This window comes from Oryzias latipes, chromosome 22 (genome assembly GCF_002234675.1).
Source record: "Oryzias latipes chromosome 22, ASM223467v1".
In the NCBI taxonomy this organism is placed as follows: Eukaryota; Metazoa; Chordata; class Actinopteri; order Beloniformes; family Adrianichthyidae; genus Oryzias; species Oryzias latipes.
In genome coordinates, this window is record NC_019880.2 from 22,925,778 (window position 1) to 22,933,112 (window position 7,335).

General features: G+C 38.6%; 1 long non-coding RNA gene across 1 annotated transcript; it reads left to right on the plus strand.

The window, feature by feature from the left end:
* The first annotated feature begins 385 nt into the window (after positions 1-385).
* LOC110017534 lies at positions 386-4,768 on the plus strand. The gene is made up of 4 exons (XR_002292961.2): positions 386-920; positions 1,516-1,658; positions 2,079-2,168; positions 4,113-4,768. It is a non-coding gene; the product is annotated as an uncharacterized LOC110017534 (long non-coding RNA).
* The last annotated feature ends 2,567 nt before the right edge of the window (positions 4,769-7,335 follow it).

Sequence of the window (7,335 nt, forward strand, 5' to 3'; positions counted from 1 at the left end):
GCAAATAGCTGATTCAGAAAGGTGTCTCTCCCTCACCGTTTCAGTTGAGGCTTTGAACTTTTCATGGCTTCTTTGATGGCATTACCTGAGAGTGAATGACAAGACATGAAATAAGAGAATCTTTACCACTTTATTAAAGTTGTTTCTATCAATCCTGTGCTGCAGATTAAATAGTCTTTTTACTGCAACAATTCACTTTCCTCAAGATTTGGTTCAAACCTAGACTTTTATCGAGTTAATTTGGTCTCAAAAAATCAGAAATGCACACAAACTGTTTCACAAATACACTCGCTCTGATTTACAAATATACATTTATGCAAAAATGTAATATAAATTCACAAATCCATATGAAATGTTTCACAAATACACACAAACTGTTTCACGAACATAATCTTGATATACACTTTTAATGTAAACTCATAGATCATACGAATGACAGAATGAGCATTTATGAATCGTCTCTGATTGGGGAATCTCTCTGTATTTGTGAGAGAAATGCATGTGGTGAACATTGAGACTCTTCTAGCGTACCAGGTCAACAAATGCCATTTTTGCTAAAGAATCTGCCAATCAAATTCACCAGCTAACCACACTCAAAAAACTGAATTATCACTGCTGTTGGATATAAATAATATTATTACGTTTGAATTACTTAAAATTGTGAGTTTCTCATATCAACTTGAATCAGTTGTGTTGTTTCAACGTAAAAATGTACGAAGCCAAGTTTACTTGACTCTTTTAGTTTCCCCAACTTAACTCTGTTATGTTAGCCTAACATCCCATGAATGTTGCGTCATCAAATTCAAAGTCAAAGTCACGCGAGACTTTGTGACTCCCGCCACACGTCTTCTCGTTCTAACGGAAGCAGCAGACACTGTGCCATCTTTCAAAACTATTTTCCTGAAAGCCACATAAAAGCGGTAAGTGACATATTTAATGCCATTAACTTTGATAAAACAAAGTTGTTATACTGTTTTTTATGTCATGTTGAGGTGGAGACTGAAGTGTAATTTAATTTTAAGCTGCTAATTATGCACCGGCTTGGACTGACGTTTTTGTATGAAATATATGATACTGTAAGAGAAAGAAGTTGTTTTGTAAGTGTGCTGAAATGAGTATCAGGTTAAGATTAGGGAGGACAGCTTATACAACAAAAAAAATACCTTGCAGTCGAGTTCTATGAACGCAAATGTGAGTGCTAGCTAGCTTAAACGCAAGTTCTTTGAAGTTGCTAACAATGATTGACAGGAGTGGGGGGAGGGCAAGTTGAGCACCGACTTGTCTCTCCACCATTTTTTTTTTGACTACACATGCAGCTACATGCTCCTTTTTAAAAGTATTTAAACGTAAGTACGGATTTCTGATTAATTGTGAAGGAATATAGATAAGTATTTCAGAAAATTGGGAACATCAAAGCCAAAAGGCCGTCCAGCAAAAACTGTGACTTTTGTAATTTTGTTTTGAGGTAACCATTTAAGCTGTCATATTTGTCTTGTGTTGTTATTTTTTTCCTAGGTAACTGTGCAGTCTTCACACGCATTACAACAATCCCACTTCATGTCTCATCTGGACCGCTATTCTGAAAAGATGCAGTTTTCCACAAGAAAGGAGGCGCAGCTGGATCCAAAATAGCCGAAATTGTATCTGTGGCTGACCAGGTGTGTATATAGTTATTAGCAAATATTAAGTACAGTATATTGATATCTCCGCATCATCCTTGTAGTAACACAAATAATGTAACACTGGAGTACTCAGCTTGGTGTCTCTCATACTTCCCTACACAGTTATCTTGTTTCCATAATCTTGTAATAATGTATTCAGTTTTATGTGTATTTTGTCAATTTTTATAGAATATTTATGTTTTTTAAATATAAAACATCCTGTTTTATCCTGCATATTTTAATTGAAAATATTTGGGAACCCCAAAACATGATAATTTCCTCATTATGGGACTGCTTTTAAATGTCTTTGGGAGGGGGGGTGATAGGTAGAAAAATTATGGGGGCCTTCTTGAATTCTTTTGTCTTGTAAAAACCAGCAATATGTTTATAAAGCCTGTTTCTCATTGTACTTTGCAGAATAATTCGATTGCAAAAAGAAGTGGCATCCCCCAAGCCCTTGAAGCATATCTTAATGAGCACCCTGCCAAGCTAGTTTATGAGTATAAAGTAAGTTATTTTATGCCCTTTTTTGTACATGAACAGCACTTTTATACTAGTACACTTCCTGTAGAGATGGTATTATGGTAACCTGAGATCTGAAACAAGGTCAAAGCTTTCTTGACTTTTCAGTGCATGTACAAGGATTCATTTGGTAGTTGAATCAATTATGGTGAGTTGTATCCAGCTCAGCCTTGTGGTAGAGTGTCCGCTCTGTAACTGTAAAGTTGTAAGTTCAAATCCAGGCTGAGTCAACACCCAAGACTAAAAATGGGACCCAATGCCTCCCTGCTAGACTAAGCCCAGAGCGCGGCTGTGTCTGCAGCTCACCGCTCCCCCAGGGGAGGGGTCAAATGTGGAGAACAGACGCATAACGTTACAGCTAATTTGACTTTAACTTTGAAATGATTTATGGTTTGTGAGCTGTGTGATTTAGTTGATACTGTACGATTATGGAAGTTTTTTTATTTTCAATCTTTTAATATTCATTCTGAAATTTCAAAGCTTTGACTTTTCTGATTTTTTTTTTTTTTTTTTTAACCATTGAATTTAAAAACGGCAAAATGTTACGCTCAGAAATATTAGCTTTTATCTTTAATATATCAGTGTTTTTAATTTCGAGACTCAAAATTTCGATGGTCCACAAATTCGATGGAAAAAAATTTGGAGGTTAAACATGCGTGTTTGTCCCAGTGGCACGGCTGTCTCACCAGAACAACTAATCAATCTGAGAATACCTTGATATTCAGCCAATCACATCATGACACCAACGTAACGTCAGCGTTTGCTATGTTCTATTGGAGCCCAATATGGCAGCAGAAATTGCTTTATATCTCCTGATTCTCTCCTCATTTACATAGTTTTATTGGTCACAAAACGTGTCACCTTTCTTGTAATTTTTTTTAAAATATTTTTTTCTGAGGCATTCAGCCGTTAAAACTTTTAACTACCATATTTTCACTGGGTTATTGGGCGCAGTCTCAGTTATGGCAGATTTTTCAGTATTTGACGCATACAAAAGTCGCACCAGGTGTTAGGGCATGTTACACCTGTAAAACATGAATGCTATTGTTGTTGAACTTTCTGACTGTGGTCGGAAAATGCAGGAAGGATCCTCTCCAGGGCCTACGGTGGATTTTTTAGAAGGAGCAACCACGAATTACCAGATAGCAACTATCTGATGGGTTTACAAAAGAAATCACCACACTTACATTTTCATCATCCAATCACAAACACACAGAGACATGATATGATAGTTAGCTTTAAGATGAAAACGTAAGTGTGGTGATTTCTTTTGTACACTCGTCAACACATAATATAAGGCGACAGTTACTATCTGGTTAAAGATGAACTAGTTAAACTTTTAATGGCTGAATGCCACTGAAAGAAATATTTAAAAATTTACAGGAAAGGTGACACGTTTTTAAGACCAATAAAACTATGTAAAAAAGAAGAGTCATGATGCGTCATGATATGATTGGCTGGTTATCAATGTGTTCTCAGATTGATAAGTTGTTCTGGTGAGACAGCCGTGCCACTGTGACAAACACGCATGTTTAACCTCCAAATTTTTTTCCATCGAATTTGTGGACCATCGAAATTTTGAGTCTCGAAATTAAGAACACTGAAATATTAAAGATAGAAAATAAAATTTCAGGGCGTTTCTGTTTTTAAATTCAAAGGTTTAAAAAAATCAGAAAGAAAATTCAAAGCTTTAAAAATGCAGAAAGACTGGCGACCTTTCCAGGTTGTCCCCCTGCCTTCGCCCACAAGTGGCCGGGATAGGCTCCGGCAGCCCCGTGACCCCGAAAGGGAAAAACGGTTAAGAAAATGAATGAAATAGGATGAATATTAAAAGATTGAAATATTTCAGAATCTGATTGAATTAAAAACTTCCTTATACGGTATTAGAAACATTTAATTGAAGCACCCTTTTCTCTGGATGTTTTTTAGAGCGAGAACCCTGACGAAACAAGTGCGAAACTGGAACAGATCATGATGGGAATCTATGTGATCAAACATCCAGGTGAAGATGCTGCTCAGTAACCAGAGGACTTTGGGATCAACGTTGAAGGTGTTAAAGTTCTTCATGAACTCAAAGATTGCCAGTGCTCATGCACTACCGTTTGGCCTCGTGCATGACCTTAACCTGAGCTACCCTCCTGACCTCAAGTACACTTTTGAAAATATTCAAAAGGTCCTTATGGAGCTGGAGTCACATCAGCTTTTTCATCTAAAGTCCAGATGTTGAAGAATAAGCTGCTGAACTAATGTCCTACACACACAGTTTTTGTTACCCGGGACATTGTTCATTGTGGTTGGAGATTTTGGCATTTTCCTAAAACCTTTTATGTTGCTTTCTGCTGATTGGCTATACCTGTTAACTTTTTTATAAATAGTTTTTTTATGGAAAAGCCTGTTTTGATGATGTTGTGGTCAAACTCTAGAAGGTGCTGTTAAGACTAATTTCATTGCTGTTACACCCATTGTTCATTGTGCATGAACATTTGGGCATTTTCTCGCTGGACCAGTTGACTGTTTTGCAAACTGTTTTTTAAGGAAAAGACTATTTTGCTTGTTGGCTGTCTAAATAAAAGGGATATTATGACTAATTTTGTCTATTTTCATTTCTCCCTTCCATCTTACAAGCTTTATAAATATACTGGTAGGTATTTTGTAGGAAAAAGTAAAGTCAATTAAGTTCAACTTGACTGCACTAAGTCATTCTTACACAATAACATTGTATAGCTTTAATGTATATTAATTATATTGGCTTGACTTAACCCTTTTACATAAGTTCAATGTGAATGTTGAACATAAAAACAATGCAATCCATCTAAGTAGCACAAACTTAAGAAAGCCTTGTACAACGAACTTAACTGAGATGAGTAAATCGGAAGTAAACGATTGCAGTAATACCTACTTGACAGACTTATGTGGAACCACTTGACATAACATTGTTAAGTAAAGCCAACAGCTTTTTTTTTGAGTGCAGGCGTGTTCGCTCCCTTTTTACGCTTTCCGACACAAACCAGTGTTGTTGGAACATTTGCACGCTTCTGCGACAGGGATACAAATTCTGGTCTTTTGTTGCCTGCGCCTTTTTGGGAGAACAGCAGTTAGCGTAGCATCTAACATTGTCAAAGGCATGTGACTGAAAAATGATTCGAATTGATTCACACCTGAAAAATGATGGGAGTATTTTCAGTTGTTATGTCTACATTGTCTTTGCTTGTGTATTTGTGAAACAGTGTTTCACAAAGAGATGTGTGCATCTCTGATTTTTGAGACTAAATGAATTCCATAGACTTTTGGGTCACTGTTTTGGTTTGATGTATGATTTGTATATTACCAAAACAACAAAGTATTCAGAAAGATATATATTTTTAAATTGTTAAAAAGCAAGTAGCAAACAAAGAAAACCCTTTCACTTGGCCTAAAGCAGGGGTCGGGAACCTATGGCTCGCGAGCCATATACGGCTCTTTTGATGGTCACATGTGGCTCGCAGACAAATCTTTAATTATAGTTTTTTTTTTCATTAGACCAGTCCTTCTCGGGCGCGATGCGATGCCAGAGGCGCGCAGTAGTAGCAGTGCTTAGAGAGAGAAATCTGCGCCAGCGCTATCAGTTACTATTATCTATTATTTCACAGAGTTTGTACCAGCTGGAAACCTGTGAATTGCCGTGCCTAAAAATACGCGCTCCCGTCTCTGAGAAAGAGCGCGCAGATGCGGGGACGGGATGTGTGAGGGAGAAAGCAGAGGGTGGGGGTGAGGTGTTGTGGGGACAGGCAGCAGGTGAATCGCGCAGGGATTGTAAATACCTAAAATCCGCTGCCCGTCACTCACTGCAGCGTGTGAGTGTGTGTTTGGCTCCCCGTCTGCATGTGAGCAGTCTTTGTCACATCTACAGAACATTCAGACCTACGATCACGTTTAAAGTCTCAACGTCTGCATGAAGCAGAAACTCACCACGTATCAACCAGACTAGACCATCAGCAAAACTACCACGAGAAATACTCATCATTTATTAGCAACAGAATAACAATGTTATTAAAAAAGAATCCACAGACTTATTGTACTTTAAAAATGTTGAAATTAAATCAAATGCACACATTCATTTGTATATTTAGTTTTAAACAAATTGTCGCGGACTGAGTTGGATGGCTGTTGGGCCGCGTTAAAAGTTCTGGAGTTCAATGAACGCGTCAAGCAGAGATCTGATTGGCCCTCAGTTCTGTCGCTCAGGCTGTTGTTAGGTAGTTTGGACCAATGGGGTTCAGCTATGGGCCGAATAAGGGAAATGGGAGGGCTGCAGCGGGAGCAGGGGAATATAAAGTTGGGAGAAGCGCTCTCGTGTCGGCGGGAGAGATTCAGGAGTTGCTGAATTAATTGAACGGCGTTTGTTGCGGTCTGCAGTAATCGGAATAAAGAACTTTAAAAGAGGTTAAGTCTCCGTGCCTCAGTGTGGGGAAGGGACACTACATTATTGTATGGCTCTTTGGAAATTACATTTCAAAATATGTGGCATTTATGGCTCTCTTGGCCAAAAAGGTTCCCGACCCCTGGCCTAAACCAAGCATGTGATGTAATCTAATAACAATACAAAATACATCTTATAGACAGACGTGTTTCACAATTTCAACGTAAGCATACTGACATCCAGTAGGCATGCAACGATCCACTTTCCCCACGATTTGACTCAATGGTGTTACATGCAGTTGGCATTTAAACCAAGAATTGTGGCATCCCTATCACTTACAAAACTGGGTTTCTGGCCTGAAGTTTTAGGTCTCAGACCCCCCCAATGCAGTAGGCCACAGCTTGGTGGTTGGCTCTTGGCCTGTGACAAGTTTACAAGACTGTTGATTTTAAATAAACTGTCGCTGTTGACGTTTTTGTTGTTCTTAAGTGTCCCTCACCTCCATCAGCAGGGTTAGTTCTGCCGTTCATGACCCTAAACACTGTACTGCAGGGGGGCAGAGATGAATTATTAATCAGCCTATCTTGCATTTTTGATGAAGTCAAATGACATACGTTTTTGCAGCACGAATGCATGTGTCAGCGCTGCAGCAGTGTGTGTTTGTGAGCTCTAATTTGAAGCTCTGCAGACTCCCAGTCCTGTCTCCTCGAGTGCAGTGGCGCACCACCACTGCTCGTCTGAGCACCTGTCTCT